The 18,008-nt window shown below is 40.0% G+C and overlaps 1 long non-coding RNA gene across 1 annotated transcript in view; it reads right to left on the minus strand.

The window, feature by feature from the left end:
- LOC146890314 (uncharacterized) overlaps window positions 1-11,459 on the minus strand; it is a 48,987-nt gene extending 37,528 nt beyond the window's left edge. The window contains exon 1 of the long non-coding RNA XR_014998985.2: window positions 11,328-11,459. This is a non-coding gene — a long non-coding RNA (uncharacterized LOC146890314). The remainder of the gene's footprint in view (window positions 1-11,327) is intronic.
- Window positions 11,460-18,008: the final 6,549 nt, after the last annotated feature.

Here is an 18,008-nt window from a genome sequence, read left to right on the forward strand (position 1 = left end):
TAGCTATTCTAATATCTAAAAAATTGACTTCAAAATAAATCAATCAAAAGAGACAAAAAAGGACATTTTATATTTGTAACAGGAAAAATCCATCAAGAGGAAATCTCAATACTGAACATCTATGCCCTAAATACAAGGGTACCCTCACATTTAAAAGAAACACTACTAAAGCTTAATCATACATTAAACTCCACACACCAAGAGTGTGAGATTTCAACACCGCAATCTCACCACTGGACAGTCTGTCAGACAGAAAATTAACAGAGAAATAAGGGAACTAACAGATATGTTATAACACAAATGGACTTAACAGACATCTATAGAACTTTCCATCCAAACATAAAAGAACATATATACTTCTCAGCACCTCATGAAACCTTCTCAAAAGTTGACCACATACTTGGTAACAAAGAAAACTTCAACAGACACCAAAAAAAATTGAAATAACCCTAGGTATCTTATCGGATCACCATGGCTTAAAATTAGAATTCAATAGTAACACTAATTTCATAAAGCTCACAAACTTATGAAAATTAAACAATGCTCACCTGAATCATCAATGTCAAGGAAGACATAAAGGCCAGCCTCGTCTACAAGATCTAGTTCTAGGACAGGCTCTAATTAAAAAAAAAAATCTACAAAGATGACCACACGACACACCCAAATTCATGGGACAAAATGAAACCAGTGTTAAGAGGAAAGTTCATAGCACTAAATGTCTACATAAAGAACCTGGAAAAGCCTCATACTATTCAGTTAACAGAACACATGAAAGTTATACTACAAAAAGAAGCAAACTGACCCAGGTGCACTAGATGACAGGAAATAATCAAATAGAGAGCTGAAATCAACAAAATAGAAACAAAGAAAACAATACAAAAAATCAATGAGACATAGAGTTGGTTCTTTGAGAAAATCAGCAAAATTGACAAACTTTTATCCAAACTAACCAAAACGCAGGAAGAGAATATCCAAATTAACAAAATCAGAAATTTAAAGGGCAGATACGGAAGAAATCATTAGGTCATATTTTGAAAACCTGTACTCCACAAAATTGGAAAATATAAAGTAAATGACAACTTTCTGGATAAATATCACTTACCAAAATTAAATCAAGACCAGATAAGCAAATTAAATAGACCTATAAATGCTAAAGAAATAGAAACAGTCATCAAAAGTTTCCCAACCAAAAAAAGCCCAGGACCAGATATTTCCAGCTCAGAATTCTACAAGATTTTTAAATAAGATCTAATACCAACTTCCCAGGACCAATAAAGAAGAACTAATACCAAAGCCCAGAACCAGTTATTTTCAGCTAAGAATTCTACAAGATTTTTAAAGAAGAACTAATACTCAAATTGTTCCACACAATAGAAACAAAAGAAACATTGCCAAACTCTTTTCATGAGTCTACAAATACCCCGATACCACACAAAGACATTACTAAGACAGAGAATTAAAGACCAATCTCCCTCATGAACATTGATGCAAAAATGCTCAATAAAGTACTGGCAAACTGAATCCAAGAACACATCAGAAAAATCATCCACCATGATCAAGTTGGCTTCATCTCAGAGATGCAGGGATTGTTCAACTTATAAAAACCTGTCAATGTGATCCACTATATAAACAAAATGAAAACCAAAATAAAACAAATGATTATTTAATTAGGCACTGAAAAAGCCTTCGATAAAATACAACATCCCTTCATGATAAATGTCTTAGAGAGAGGAGGAATACAAGGAACATACCTAAGCATAATAAAGGCATTATGCATCAAGCTAACAGCCAATATCAAACTAAATGGAGAGAAACTCAAAGTGATTCCATTGAAATCCAGAACAAGGTTGTCCAGTCTCACCATACCCTTTCATTATAGTACTTGAGATTCTAGCTAGAGCAATAAGACAACAAAAGGAGATCAAGGGGACACAAATCATCAGAGAAGAAGTCAAACTATCACTATTTGTTGATGACATGATAGTTTACATAATGGACCCCAAAGATTCTACCAAGGAATTTCTACAACTCATAAACAACTTCAGTAATGTAGCAGGGTACAAGATTAACTCAAAAACATCAGCTCCTTACACAGATGATAAGTGAGTCAAGAAAGAAATCAGAGAAACCTCATCCTTCACAGTTGCCACAAATAATATAAAATATTTGTGGAGCAAATATGGAGCAACTATAGCCAAATAAATGGAAGACCTGTATGACAAGATCTTTAAATCTGTGAAGGAAAAGAACTGAAGAAGGCACCAGAAAGTGGAAAGATTTCCCATGCTCTTGGGTAGGTAGAATTAACACAGTGAAAATGGCAATCTTATCAAAAACAATCTATAGATTCACTGCAACATCAATCAAAAACCCAGCAAAATTATTCACAGGACTCAAAAGAACAATACTCAAATTCATATGGAAAAACCAAAAACTCAGGATAGCACAAACAATCCTGTATAATAAAGGAGCTTCTGCAGACATCATGATACCTGACTTCAAACTCTACTCAGAGCTACAGTACTGAAACAGGGAAACAACACCCTTTACAATAGTAAAAAATAAAATAAAATATCTTGGGGTAACTAACCAAACAAGTGAAAGACCTGTATGACAAGATTTTTAAGTCTTTGAATAAAGAAATTGGAGATGATATCAGAACATAGAAAAATTTCCCATGCTCATGGATCAATAGGATTAACATAGTAAAAATGGAAATCTTACCAAAAACAGTCTACAGATTCAGTGCAGTCCCCATTAAATTCCAATACAATTCTTCACATACCTGGAAAGAACAACATTCAACTTTATACGGAAAAAATAAATGGAACTGCTAAAACAATTCTATACAATAAAGGAACTCTGGAGGAATCACCATCCATGATTTTAAGCTTTATTATAGAGTTATAGTAATAAAAACCATGTGGTATTGGTGGATCAATGGAACAAAATCAAAGAACCTAACATAAATCCACACACCTTTGAAATCCTGATATTTGACAAGGTAGCCAAAATTATACAATGGAAAAAAAATCAACACATGGTGCTGGATATCAACATGTAGAAGAATGAAAATAGATCCATATCTATCTCTCTGCACAAAACTCATGTACAAGTGGATCAAAGACCTTAACACAAATCCAGTAACACCGAACCTGATAGAAGAGAATGTGGGTAGCATCCCTGAACACATTGGCACAGGTCACGACTTCCTGAAAAGAACCCCAGTAGCACAGACTCTGAGATCAACAATTCATAAATGGGACCTCCTAAAAATGAAAAGCTTCTGTAAGGCAAAGGACACTGTCAATAAGAAGAAACAGTAGCCTACAGAATGGAAAAATATCTTCACCAACCCCACATCTGACTGAGGGCTGATCTCCAAAATATAAAAAGCTCAGTAAACTATACATCAAAAGAAGAAATAATTCAAGTAAAAATGGGGGTACTGATCTAAACAGAGAATTCTCAACAGAATAATCTCAAATTTCCATGGTACACTTAAAGAATTGTTCAATGCCCTACATCAGTGAAATACAAATCAAAATGACTCTGAGATACCATCTTACACCTGTCAAATTTGCTAAGATTAAACACTTAAATAACAGGTTTTTTTTTTTTTTTGATAGGATGTAGAGAAAAGAAAACACTCCTCCACTGCTGGTGGGAATGTAAGCTTGGACGGCCTGTTTGGAAATCTATATGCACATTTCTCAGAAAATTGAGAAGCAATGCACCTTAAGACCCTACTGGACCAATCTTGGGCCTATACTGAAAGGACATTTGATCATATGCAACAAGGACACTTGATCACCCATTTTCATAGCAGTATTATTTGCAATATCTATAACCTGGAAACAACTAAACGCCCATCAACCAAAGAATGAATAAAAAAAGTGACATGCTGGGCTGTGGCAGTGTGCACCTTTAATTCCAGCACTCAGGGAGACAGAGGCAGGTGAATCTCTGTGAGTTTGAGGCCAACCTGGTCTACAGAGTGAGTTTCAGTACAGCCAGAGATACCCAGAGACACCCTGTCTCAAAAAAATAAAAAAAAAGAGAAAGAAAATGTGGAGCATTTGCACTGTGGGACATTACTCAGCTGTAACAACAATGACATCATGCAATTTACAGACAAATGGATAGAACTAGAAAAAAAATCATCCTAAGTAACGTAACCCAGACTCAGATAGACAAACATGCTATGTACTCACTCATAAGATATTAATTGTAAAGTAAAGAATAACCACACTACAATTCACAGCCTCAGAGAGGCTAGTTAACAAGAAAAGCCCAAAAGGGAGGTATGGATTTCCTTGGAAAGGAGAAATAGAAGAGATCTTTTGGGTATACTGAGTGCAGGGTTAAGGGATGGGAACATGAGAGATCTTTTGGATGAGTTGGGGGTGGGATGGAAGTGGTGAATAATAAAAGAGATGTCTTGATGAGGGGTCATTTTGGGGTTAGGGAGAAATCTGGTGCCAGGGAAATTCCAAGGAATCCAGAAGGATGACCTCAACTAAGCCTCCTAGTAATAGTGGAGAAGGTATTCAGATTGGTGACTACCCTAATTGTTATCAGAGCCTTCATCCAATAACTAATGGAAACAAGTGCAGAGATCCATGGCCAAGCACTGAGCTGAGCGCCAGCAATTCTGTTGAAGAGAAAGAGAAAGAATTGTACAAGCCAGGGATGTCTAAGATCATCACAAAGCAGAAACAACTTACCTGGGATCACGGAAGCTCATGGACCAACAGCTAGGGATCCTACATTGGACAGAACTAAGCCCTGACACACACACAGTTTAGGTAGGTGTAATAAATGCTTGTTTGGATATCAGTAGCAGGCAGAGGATGTTCAAGTTCAATCCTTATATTATATAAGCTGCTCTTGCAAATCACAGCACAGGCTGTCCTGTCCATATATTATAACTCATAAGCCCTAGAGGAATAAAACTTACAAGATTTCAAAGGAAGAAACAAATATGCACCATCTTGTGCCATTTTCTAGCAGTTGCTCAAATGCACCCCTGACTGGGAAATGGGAGGAAAGAAGAGGAAGAAGGCATCAAGTAGATTGTGGAGGGCCAGTTATGGAGAGTCAGCAAGCAGTGGGGTGTTTGAGCATATAAAATCCAGATGTAGGTACAAGTTAGATGTCATTTACCAAATTTTAATATCAAATTCTAGAAGCAAACCTCTTTTAACTCCCAAGATAACAAGATGAAAAGACCCCAGTTTCTGGACTGAGTATTTTATAGCAAGAAATACATGTATATTTTTATCTTCTTTGTTAAACAATCTCTTTAAATGGATTTACAGCTGAGTTAATTATGTAATCATAAATTTGTATGAAAGCTGTGGTAATACTTCCTTAAATGAGCAAAGAAAAAAAGCAAATCCAAAATTGAACATTGTGCTCATTATAGCTCCCCCCAGGTCAATATGAACTACTTCAAAAAATATCAAGTTTTTCTTTTATTTAATTATTGTTATCATTATTAATGTCTATATGTTGTGCATCTGTATACATATGCTCTCATATATTTTGGTTTGTGTGTGTGTGTGTGTGTGTGTGTGTGTGTGTATGTTTTAGGTAGGGTGTACACAATCTGCAGGTGTGCTACCTGTAGTGGGCCCAAGAGTCCACTCTTCTCTCCTCTCCTTTCTTCTCCCATCACCTCCCCTCCCCTCCCTTCCTCTTTTGTCTTTTGTGTTGTTGACATGGATCTGATCACTTGTAGTTTTTAGGCCCTTGTGTCCCAGGTCAAAACCCTTACTGGGGGACACATAGTTAGAGATAGAAACAGAGACAGTTTATTAAGAAAGGGAAAAAATGGGATTGGACAGGGAAGCTAAGGGGAAAAAGCCCAAAAGACACCTGATCAGACACCCCTGACCTGTTGGGAATTAGGTCGGTATGATAAATAACCAGACCAGCTCAAGAATAACAGTTATATATTAATAGTTGAAAAGTGGAAACTCACGCTACAAGAGTGGGAGGTCTGACGTCCTATTTGTCCGGTCGGCACTGCAGAGAGAGAGAGGGGAGCATCTGCATCTCCCAGTATTTCTACCTGGGCCCCAGGTAGCCACACCCTAATTAGATGTGATTGGTTCATAGTTTCCCCATCACTGACCTTTTATGGGTTATTTGCACTGCACCCACCTCTCCAGCATTTATATACTAGAGGACCTTTCTGAAGCGTACTTCATATTTTGTATGTAGCATAAGTGGAGATGGGATTTCAGAATTTCTCTGTCAACTAGCTTCTTTCTTATGTTACCCTTGAGGATTCTCTCCAGTCCCTAGACTTCTGGCACCATTTATTTCCTTTGTTTTAATATTGCTTCAAATGTATTGTGTGTGTGTGTGTGTGTGTGTGTGTGTGTGTGTGTGTGTGTGTGTGTGATGAGAGGGGGCATAATGCATGTCACAGTGCACATGTGGAGAATAGTCTGCAGGTATCATTTCTCTCTTTTCACCATAGAAATTCCAGAGGATAATTTTGTCTTCTCTTTTCTTTCCTCTTTTCTTCCCCCTCCCCGTCTTTTGTGTGTGTCTCATTTTGGTGATGGGGCTTAGGAACATGGGCATATTAGGTAGATGCTCTGCCACTGAGTCACACTCTATACCCCCTTTATCTAAGTATTTATCCTGTTTATCTGCCTTGCACTTTGCTTGTGTTCATTTCTTGCCCTGATGCTTTGCCTAACATATGCTAGGACCCATGTCAGTGCTTTTGAAGCACCATAGTATGGGGAAATGTGTTTTCCAGTATGAACCAGTTCTCTGCTTTCTGTTCCATAAGAGAGGAAAATGAGTCTCTGAAATGTCAAATAATTTGGTCAAGTTCATGGGACTCTCAGCTCAGAAATTCTTAATGACCACATGGCTTTCCCTCCCACAGTACACTTTTGCAGCACATTCTCTAGCACCAGCTCCAAGTGGATTTGTTTCTGGGTTTCTCATAAAGCCAGGTGTAGGAGGAAAGTGTGAAGCTGAGGAGGTGTCTGCAGCAGGGAAGGAACTCAGAAAATATCTTGTCTGTTGCCAACTCACACAGACAGAATCAAATTCTAATCAACAATCATCTTGTATTACCCAAACTCTTTCTATCCTTCTAACTCCAAAGTAATTAACTATTCAAATGAACCTCAGTGTTCTTCAAGGCATGAGAGAGAATATTGATTTGTGACAGAAGTATTCACGTGGGACTTTTTGAAGAAAGAATGTTTCCAAACACATTTCAATTTTAATTTGCTCCACATTGGGAGAAAAATATTATTTCCAATGTTTGGGATTATTTCTAGCCAAGCTGATGTTTAGCTGGCTCACCCTCCTTGTGCAACAAAAGACTGTTGAGTTTATCTTTATCTTTCAGAATTTGAAGGCCACAGTCCACGTTGTATTTGTATAGAAAATTCCTCTTTCTTCTTCAGTTTGTTGGAGGAGGTGATGAAGAAACATTTCTAGATGCTGCTATTTTTTTTTTTACTGCATTCAATGTAAATATCTGATATCTGCTTCACACTATATTGGAGGTGATCTTTTGTTACCACATTGCCACAATAATTGGAAACTCTAAGGAAACACACTAGAAAGGACTCTATTCACATGGTTGGTGTCACATTCTTCTATGAATGCATTGATTGTTGTGTCTATTTGACATTGCATCTCTACAGTCATTTAAGTTCTGAAGAGCAGAATTCTTAGACAGATGTTCAAGGCTAAGCACATAATTTTCTGATTTCTAAGCCTGATCTGAATCCAGGGGGAAAATTTTAGCACAGGAGAAATAATTCTTCATTGAGTTTTCTTCCTGTACTTGATCCATTCGTACTCAAGTTCACTTTTGTGTCCATTCTTTCTAACCCAGAAAGTGATAGAGCAATAGCTGGCAAAACACTTTGTGTTTAACTCCACTGCGGGGCTTAGGATGGGTGATTACAGGAGATTTATGGAATACCAGGAATAAGATACTATAATTGGTCAACTTGTTTAGAAAGTATTAAAATTTTGCCACCTGTGGTGACTGAAAGTTATCCTAGTGACTCAAACTTGAGATGTAATTAGGCTATTTGTAAAACAAGCAATGAAAAATGGCATGCAGGTTATGGTAGGTTACAGCTATAACTGCAATCCAGCCATGGGTGACATGCAGCTGAGAGAGCGATCATGTGATTCAAGGTTCCCAGGTGGAGAGTCACTATTAGGAAAGAGAGGGTAGTCCTTTTATTTTGCTAGCCATCTTTACAGAAGCATAAAAAAGTCGAAAGTGAAGGTCAACTCAATAGCTTCCCTGTTTCATCATCAAATAATAGAATCATAAAATTAAGCTATGTTATATGGGTCCAGGCCTCCACAACTTTTAATAGCAGGGTTGGACTCAAATCTAGGCAACCTCGTAATTTAATTCAGGCATTGGGTTTAGAAGGATAGTTATTCAAATAAGGAAAAAATATTTGTTAATGGTCAATATATTCTTTACTGTAAATTAATTTAACACAACATTCTTTCTTATGTTCTCAGCTATATCATGGAGACATTTAATTCCACAAAAGGATAGAGTTATATACAAATTCTCTGAGCATCTATCTAAATTATCCAATTTCAAATTTTTAAAAAGAAAAACAAAAACAAAAGACAACAGTGACAGCTTACAAGTGTTTCCAAAGACCAGAAAGACAATAATATAAACATATTTATGAGGTTTTATTTATTTTGAAATAGGTACTACTAACATCTTTTGTATACAAAGTTGGAATCATTAACTCGAGAGAGTCTTGATAATCTGAGGAGAGAGCATTGTACGTGTCTACAAGAGCTTTATATCTAAGATTGTTTTTCCCACCCATCATGGTATCCATGCATTTACCCATTCAAGTATCAAGCTATCCATCAGTCCATACACCCATATACTCATTCATTCAAACTCAAGTATCTATCCATCTACCTCTTCATCCTTCCCTTTATTTCCTGAGTTCCTTCCTTCTACATCCAACCAGTCACAAGATTATATATTGTAGTTTTCACCACATTAGCACCTTTTATGTCTGCTTTCTTTCTGTCATCAGTGACTCTATGTAGAGCTTCCAACCTTTCTCCAGCTCAGAGATCTTTCTTTTTTTTTAAAAAAAAATTATTTTACTTTATTTAAAAAAGAAAACAAACTATCTTTTTTCATCTTACATACCAATCCCATTTCCCACTTACTCCCCTCCTCCCATTCCCTTTACCTACCCCACACCCACCCCTACCCATTCCTCAGAGAGGGTAAGACACATTGCTTTGGGGAAGGCCCAAGACCCTCCCTTCCATATCTAGGCTTCCATATCTCCCATCCAAAGAGAATAGGTTCCCAAACAAGCAGTAGGGATAAATCCTGGTACCATTGCCAGTGGCCCCTCAGTCTGCCCCAGCAATGCAACTGTCAACCACATTTAGAGAGACTGGTTTGGTCCTATGCTTGTTCCTTCCCAGTCCATTTGGTGTTGGTGAGCTCCCATTAACTCAGGTAGACTGTTTCAGTGGGTATACCCATCATGGTCTTGACCTCTATACTCATATGCTCATTCCTCCCACTCTTTAACTGGACTTTGGGAGCTCAGTCCAGTGCTCCATTGTGGGTCTCTTCCTCTGTTTCCATCAGTTGCTAGATGAAGGTTCTGTGGTGATATTTAAGATATTCATCAGTCTGACTACAGGGCCAGGCCAATTCAGGCTCATTTTGCTCTATTGTTTAGGGTCTTAGCTGGGGCCAGCCTTGTGAATTTCTGGAACTTTCCCTAGTGCCAGGTTTCTTGCTAGCCCCATAATGGCTCTCTCAATCAAAATACCTCTTTCCTTGCTCTCATCTCTTTCCTTCCTCCTTCTGGACTCTCTGTTCTCTCCTTCTGTTCTCTCAAGTTCTCCTTCCTGCTCTTTCCTCCACTTCTCTTCCCCCTTCCACCCTCCCTACTCACCCCACCCCTATGCTTCTAATTTTGTCCTGTGATCTTGTTTATTTCCCCTTTCCAGGTGTATCTATGTATGTTTTTCTTAGGGTTCACCTTGTTACTTAGCTTCTCTAGGATCATGAACTATAGGCTCAATATCCTTTGCTTTACAGCTAGTATGCACTAATGAGTGAGGACATACCATGTTTATCTTTCCGGGTCTGGGTTACCTCACTCACAATGCCAATGTTTTTTTTTAATTCCATCCATTTGCATGCAAATTTCAAGATATCATTGTTTTTTTACCAGTGAGTAATTGTAATTTACTCCATTGTGTAAATGTACCACATTTTCTTTATCCATTCTTCAATTGAGGGGCATCTAGGTTATTTCCAGGTTCTGGCTATTACAAATAACACTGCTATGAACATAGTTGAACAAATGCTTTTGTAGTATGATAGGACATCTCTTGGATATATTCCCAAGAGGGGAATTGCTGGGTCTTGAGGTAGGTTGATTCTCAATTTTCTGAGAAACCACCATACTGAATTCCAGAGTAGTTGTATAAGTTTGTATTGATCTTCTTTCCTTTTATCATTAATCATTTCCTCTGTCCTGTTTGACCACCTTGGAATTGTGGTCATTTAGTTCCATTGCTTAAAAAATCCATCTAGACTTCTCTGCACTTTCTTTTTTGTTTGTTTCCTTTTTGAAAAGGGGTTTCTCTTTGTGACAGTCCTAACTGTCCTGGAACTTAACTTGATCTGGAGTCCAGGCTGGGCTTTAACTCAGAGATATCTGCCTGCCTCTGCCTCCCAAGTGCTGGGATGAAAAGCCTGTGTCACACCACCTGGCTTGATTTTTTTTTAAGTCCCTGCAATTTCTTCTTCTTAGCTATTTTGGTTCTCCATGATCTATCTCCTTTACTTAGATTTTTATTTACTCTCCTTTCTCCACTCCCATGTCTTCTTATCAGTTTAGTGCATATCTGTTACAATTGTTAATAAATGTTTTCCGAATGGGTAAATGGACATCCATACCAATACACTTATTTAACACTGAACATGTCAATTACTCAAGGGTTTAATAATAATAATAGAAGTAATGGTGAAGGTAGCTCACTAATATTGAAATTGTATATTGACCAGGAACTATAAAGATCATCTTATTTAGTCTTTTCAAAATATCTCTACTTTGTATATATGAGAGAAACAAGACAACTAATTAAACTAGCTTTTTTGAGAAGTACCTACATGTAACATAGGGTCAGCCTTCCTGTCTTCAGAGGCAAAAATTCTTAAGGTCTATGTTTATCACTTCCACACTTAGAAAACACTTTTAACAGAACACAGTCTGTACACACCTCTGCATTCAGCAAATTCAACTTACCTCTAAAATTCCAGGTCAAACTTTATTGCCAGTGACTTTCTGTATGTCTTCTGCTGTACTTTCATGGTTTCCAAATGTTATCTACATGCAATTACCTTCACAAGATTGGCTAACACAGTCCAAACATTCACTAAAAAATAAGAAAAGTGAGGATCAAAGCAGGGTAGAAATTTGTGCATGTCCATAAACCTCTATCAAGTAAGCAATTTATAACAAAAACACAGGTCTCCTAAAGTCCAATCCATTTTTTCTGATCATATCATTTCTCCATGGTTTCATGACTTTTGTAACTGTTGATAAAATTCTTCTTTCATGTAGTGACTTTGTACCTTGGGTAAGACACTTTAACTCCCTGAGCCTCATATTGTTCATTGGAAATTGCATATAGCTATACTATCATAAAAAGGATTGTCAGGAAAATTAGGAGAATCTATGTAAGGCATTTGTTTTAGAGCCTGTTGTGTCATATAACCACAGGGGCACGATCCCCACCCTAGTCTGCATGGCAGTCATATGCAAAAAGGGCGACTTTTATCACTGCTTTTTTTCCTTGGCTTGCTTCAGACTCTGTAACATGAGTGGGCCTGCTTGTTGGGGCTTCTTTCCCTCCCTGCCCCACAGCTGTTTAGTCCCAGAGAAAAATCACAGTGAGAGCTCTATAAGTTATAAAGCTGATTGGCCCATTAGGTCAGGCTACTTATTAGCTAACTCTCACATCTTGATTAACCCATTTTTCGGATCTATTTTAGCCATGTGGCTCAGTACCTTTTTCAGTGGGGCAGCTCACATCCTGATGCTTTGGTGATCTGGGCAGGAGTGGGAGGAATCAGCCTCCTCCTTCCCAGAATTCTCCTGCTCTCCTTGCATCATTTCCACTTTCTGTCTGGTTTTCCCACCTACACTTCCTACCTGGTCAATCAGTGTTTATTTAAAACATGATTGACAGAATACAAACAATTCTCCTGCACCACTTACCCCCTTTTTTTTAAAAAAAAAACAAAGGAAAATATCCATAATCCATTTGTTGGTAATGTGTGCATAGTATTTCAGGCTACTTCCAGCTGGTTGGGGGGCACTGATAATCTTATGGGGACCTAAAGAAAATTTAGAGTTATGATCAAGTTCTGACTGAAGTATCCTGTGAGTCTTGATCATCTCAGGCAGCAGTCTTGAACCTGTTTTGGATGAAGAGCTCAGACATCTGGGCCATTTATTCCAGCCAGAGATTTCTCAGGTGGTCTTCCTTGGTCAAATTGGATTTTTCTTAACTCAGAATAAATTCAGAGCCTCTTGTTTTCTGTGGAAATAAAAGCAAAATCTCTTCTCCAAAGTAACATATATTTTGACTTCTATTTTGAAGCCAAGGTATTTTCAAAATATCTATCTTGGATAAATTCTGCAGCATCAAGAAGTAATTATCTTTTAGCAGCTGTTGCTTCTTCCTCAGCATTCAAACAATTTAAAGAGAGCATAATAGCAAACAGTATCAAGATTCTCTGTGTATTTTCCATTTTTTACGTGACTTTATTTTAACTTCTATTTCTTTTATTTTTACTCTTAACTTTTGGTTTTTTTTTATGAGAAAGTAATTTTATTAAATTATAAAAGTTTCCATTTCCGCCCCTCCTCCCAACACCCTCCCACTCCCCCCACTCCCTCTCCTCCTCCCTCTCTATCCCTAAGAGCAGTCAGGGTTTCCTGCCCTGTGGGAAGTTCAAGTTCCTCCCCCCTCCCTCCAGGTCCAGGGAAGGTGAGAATCCAAACAGGCTGGATCGCCAAAATCCAGTATATGCAGAGGAAACAAGTCCCAGTGTCACTGTCAATGGCTTTTCAGAAAGACTCCGGGCCAGCCACATTCAGAGAGTCTGGTTGGATCGCGTCCTCATTCAGTCCCAGTCCAACTGGCCTTGGTGAACTCTCATTAGATCAGTCCCCTTGTATCAGTGGGTGATCACATCCCTCGCAGTCCTGATTTCCTATTTCATTTTCTTCCTCCTTCTGCTCCTCATTTGGACCTTGAGGGGCTCAGTCCGGTGCTCCAATGTGGATCTCCGTCTGTATCGCCATCCATCGTCGGATGAAGGTTCCCTCTTATCTTGCCTTCTTTGCTTACGTTCTTTTTCCTTCTGCTTCTTGTTTGGACCTAGGGAGTTAAGTCCAGTGTTCTAATGTGGGTCTCTGTCTCTATCTCCAACCTTCGCCAGATGAAGGTTCTGGGACTCTTGTCTATTTTCTATCTCCAGGAGGATAGCTACATGATTTTCATCAGGTTCACCTTCTTATTTAGCTTCTCTAGGATCACGAATAATAGGCTCAAAGACCTTTAATTATGGTTAGAATCCATATATGAGTGAATACATACCATATTCCTCTTTTTGGGTCTGGCTTACCTCACTCAGTAAAGCGTTTTCTATTTCCATCCATTTGCATGCAAAATTCAAGATGTCATTGTTTTTTACCGCTGAGTAAAACTCTAATGTGTATATGTTCCACACCTTTTTTAACCATTCTTCTATTGAGGGGCACCTAGGTTGTTTCCAGGTTCTGGCTATTACAAATAGTGCTGCTATGAACATAGTTGAACAAATGCTTTTGTAGTATGTTAGGGCATCTCTTGGGTATATTCCCAGGAGTGGAATTGCTGGGTCCTGAGGGAGGTTGACTCCCAGTTTCCTGAGAAACCGCCACACTGATTTCCACAGTGGCTGCACAAGTTTGCATTCCCACCAACAATGGATGAGTGTTCCCCTCATTCCACATCCTCTCTAGCATAGGCTATCATTGGTGCTTTTGAGTTTGTCTATTCTGACAGGTGTAAGATGATATCTCAAAGTTGTTTTGATTTGCATTTCCCTGATCTCTAAGGAGGTTGAGCATGACCTTAAGTGCTTTTTGGCCATTCGAAGTTCATCTGTTGTGAATTCTCTCTTCAGTTCAGTACCCCATTTTTTAATTAGGTTAATTAGAGTTTTAGTGTCTAGTTTCTTGAGTTCTTTGTATATTTTGGAGATCAGACCTTTGTCTGATGAGGGGTTTGTGAAGATCTTCTCCCAGTCAGAAGGTAGCCTTTTTGTCTTACTGACAGTGTCCTTTGCTTTACAGAAGCTTCTCAGTTTCAGGACGTCCCATTTACTTATTGTTTCTCTTATTGTCTGCACTCCTGGGGTTCTGCTTAGGAAGTGGTCTCCTGTGCCTATATCTTGTAGACTACTTCCCACTTTCTCTTCTATCAGGTTCAAAGTGGTCGGATTAATGTTGATGTCTTTAATCTATTTGGACCTGAGTTTTGTGCATGGTAATAGATATGGATCTATTTCATTCTTCTACAGGTTGACTTCCAGTTATGCCAGCACCATTTGTTAAAGATGCTATCCTTCTTCCATTGTATACCTTTAGCTCCCTTGTCAAAAATAAGGTGTTCATAAGTTTGTGGGTTAATACCCGGGTCTTCTATTCGATTCCATAGGTCGACTTCTCTGTTGTTATGCCAATACCAAGCTGTTTTCAATATTGTTGCTCTGTAATAGAGTTTGAAGTCAGGGATGGTAATGCCTCCAGAAGTTCCTTTATTGTGTAAGATTGTTTTGGCTATCCTGGGTTTTTTGTTTTTCCATATAAACTTGATTATTGTTCTCTCAAGTTCTGTGAAGAAGTTTGGTGGGATTTTGATGGGGATTGCATTGAATCTATAAATTGCTTTTGGTAGAATTGCCATTTTTACTATGTTGATTCTCCCAATCCAAGAGCAGGGGTCCTCTGTATCAAAAGAAGGGGTGACTAACTCACTGAGCCACCTTGCCAGCACTGGAGTACAGGGATCAGAGGTCCCTGATATCTTCTCCCTGCCCTGCCAGTCTAGCAAAACATAAGGACCCCAGACTCGAACCGGGGTCCCCCGAATCAAAAGGAGGGGTGACTAACCCACTGAGCCACCTTGTCAGCACTACAATATAGGGGTCAGAGGTCCCTGATTCTTCTCTCTGCCCTCCTGCCCGCGACCCACACAGGGATCCAATGTCTCTCACACACAGAGACACACAAGTAGGGTTCCCAGCACTTAGGGTTCACTGTGGCCTAGGGCTGCTGCGCTGCTAGGGCTCACACTGACCCAGGGTTGGGGCGCTGCTAGGGCTGGGGCGCTGCTAGGGCTCACACTGACCCAGGGCTGGGGTGCTGCTAGGGCTGGCTCGCTGCTAGGGCTCATGCTGACCCAGGGTTTGGGCGCTGCTAGGGCTGGCTCGCTTCTAGGGCTCACGCTGACCCAGGGCGGACGGCTGGGTCCCGGTTAGGGCTCGCTCGGGCCTGATTCGGACTCTGGGGGCCAGGCAGGGCTCACCCCATTCGGCTAGGGCACACCCAACTGTCCCCGGGTCTCCGCTTGCGACCATGAACCCGATTCTGAACCGGGAGCTCTGTGGACTACCCCTCCCATGAGTCTCCGCTGTGGCAGCCCGTTCCCCGCGTGCAGGTCTGGCGGGAGCCGGCCACTATCGTTGAAGTACGTTTGGGAAAAGTCGGGGTACCTTGGCTTTTCTGAAGCAGATAGGCAGCGGTTTGGTTCGTGGGGGACACGCGCCCGTGCAATCGGAGTCCGGGAGGGAGGTAGGTACAGAACGCGGGTCTGGTGAGTGAGCCAGCGAGTGAGTGAGCAAGACAGGGACACAGACAGAAGCCCGGGGAAAACGGGGATCCCGTGTGTGTGAGGCAGAGAACGCGGGCAGAGGATTGCTAACTCCCCTGCTCCGCTCCCGTGGGTGCCCGAACCCCGGCTTCTCCGTTGTTCACCGCACCCCGTTCTCCCCGCTATTTTCTTCCAGGCGGACGCGGGAGCTCCGAGAGATCCGTGTGTGCAGCGCTGGGACCCGGAGAAACTCCACAGTCAGCCCGTGTGAGTGGCAGAGACCCGTATTTCCCGTGGTTTCCCACAGAAAATAAAGTTATTGCCTTATAGGTGAATTGAGTCCATTAATATTAAGTGATATTAATGACCAGTCGTTGTTGACTCCAGTTATTATTATTTTTTGTTTGTTTGTTTAATAGAGTTTGTATGTGTCCCTTCTTTGAGTTAAGCTCGTGAAGGGTCGCTAGATGTCTGAGTTATTGTAGGCAGTGTTGGCGATGTTGGATTCCTTGGGTTGCGATTTTCCTTATATTACTTTCAGTAAGGCTGGGTTTGTGGCTACGAATTGTTTAAATTTGTTCTTATCCTGGAATATTTTGTTTTCTCCATTGATAGTGAACGATAGCTTGGCTGGGTATAGTAGTCTGGGTTTGCATCCATGGTCTCTTAGTTTCTGCAGTACCTCTATCCAGGACCTTCTGGCTTTCATGGTTTCCATAGAGAAGTCCGGTGTAAGTCTGATAGGTTTGCCTTTATAAGTTACTTGCCCTTTTTCCTTTGCAGCTCTTAATATTCTTTCTTTAATCTGTATGCTTTGTGTTTTGATTATTATATGGCGAGGGGATGTTTTTTTTTTTTTTTGATCAAGTCTATTCGGTGTTCTGTATGCTTCTTGAACCTTCATAGGAATATCATTCTTTAGGTTGGGAAACTTTTCTTCTATAATTTTGTTGAATATATTTTCTGGTCCTTTGATCTGCAGTTCTTCTCCTTCTTCAATCCCTATTATTCTTGGATTTGGTTTTTTTTTATTGTGTCCCAGATTTCTTGAATGTTTTGTGATGAGAATATGTTGGATTTGCTGTTTTCTTTGATCAGAGCATTTATTTTCTCTATGGTATCTTCAGACTCTGAGATTCGTTCTTCCATCTCTTGTATCCTATTGGTTATGCTTGATTCTGTAGTCTCTGTTCGTTTACCTAGATTTTCCATATCCAGTCGGTTCTCGGTTTGTGTTTTCTTCATTGCCTCCATTTCAGTTTTCAATTCTTGAACTGTTTCCATTACCTGTTTGATTTTTTTTTCTTGGTTTCCCAGTGTATCATTCACGATTTACTCATTTCTTCGAACTTTTTGTTATATTTCTCATCCATTTCTTTACTCATTTCTTCAATCTTTTTTGTTGTACTTCTCATCCAGTTCTTTAAGGGAGTTATTCATATCCTGTTTAAGGGACTCTATTGCTTTCATAATGGTATTTTTTTCCACTTCTTCTGAATTAAGAGGTTCAAGACCTTCTATTGTAGGGTCATTGGGATCTGGTGTTTTCATGTTGTTTTTTAGATTGTTGGAGGAGTTCTTGCCTTGGCGTCTGCCCATCTCTTCCTTCAAATGCTCTCTATTGGATCTTCTGGTACCAGGTTAGGTTCCCTTGTTGGGCAGGGACTTCACTGACAGAAGGCCTACCTTTCCTCAGGCAGTCTATTGAAACACAGGCACTCCCTCCTGCCAGGTTGCACTCACAGTTCAGGCCCAGCATGCAAGGGAGTTGCTCTGGGGAGATCTTGTCGCCCCAGGGAGAAGGGGAGAAGAGAAGAAGGTGTACCTGGATGAAGGCCGGGATGGGATTCGGGAGAGCTTACTCTTTGAATTTCTCCGCAGGGTGTAGCCACCACTGCAGGGTTACCAGAACATCCAGGGGGGCGGGAAAAGTCTGAATTCCTCCTAGCCGAAGACTTCGGGCCAGGAGCAAACTCACCCCTCCTCCAATGGATGTCTGCTAGAAGTTCACTCTCTCTTGCTGGCCAGGAATGTGGCTGAGCTGACAGAGGGCCTGCCTG

The sequence above is a fragment of the Myodes glareolus genome, chromosome 22, assembly GCF_982192425.1.
Source record: "Myodes glareolus chromosome 22, mMyoGla1.1, whole genome shotgun sequence".
Taxonomy (NCBI): domain Eukaryota; kingdom Metazoa; phylum Chordata; class Mammalia; order Rodentia; family Cricetidae; genus Myodes; species Myodes glareolus.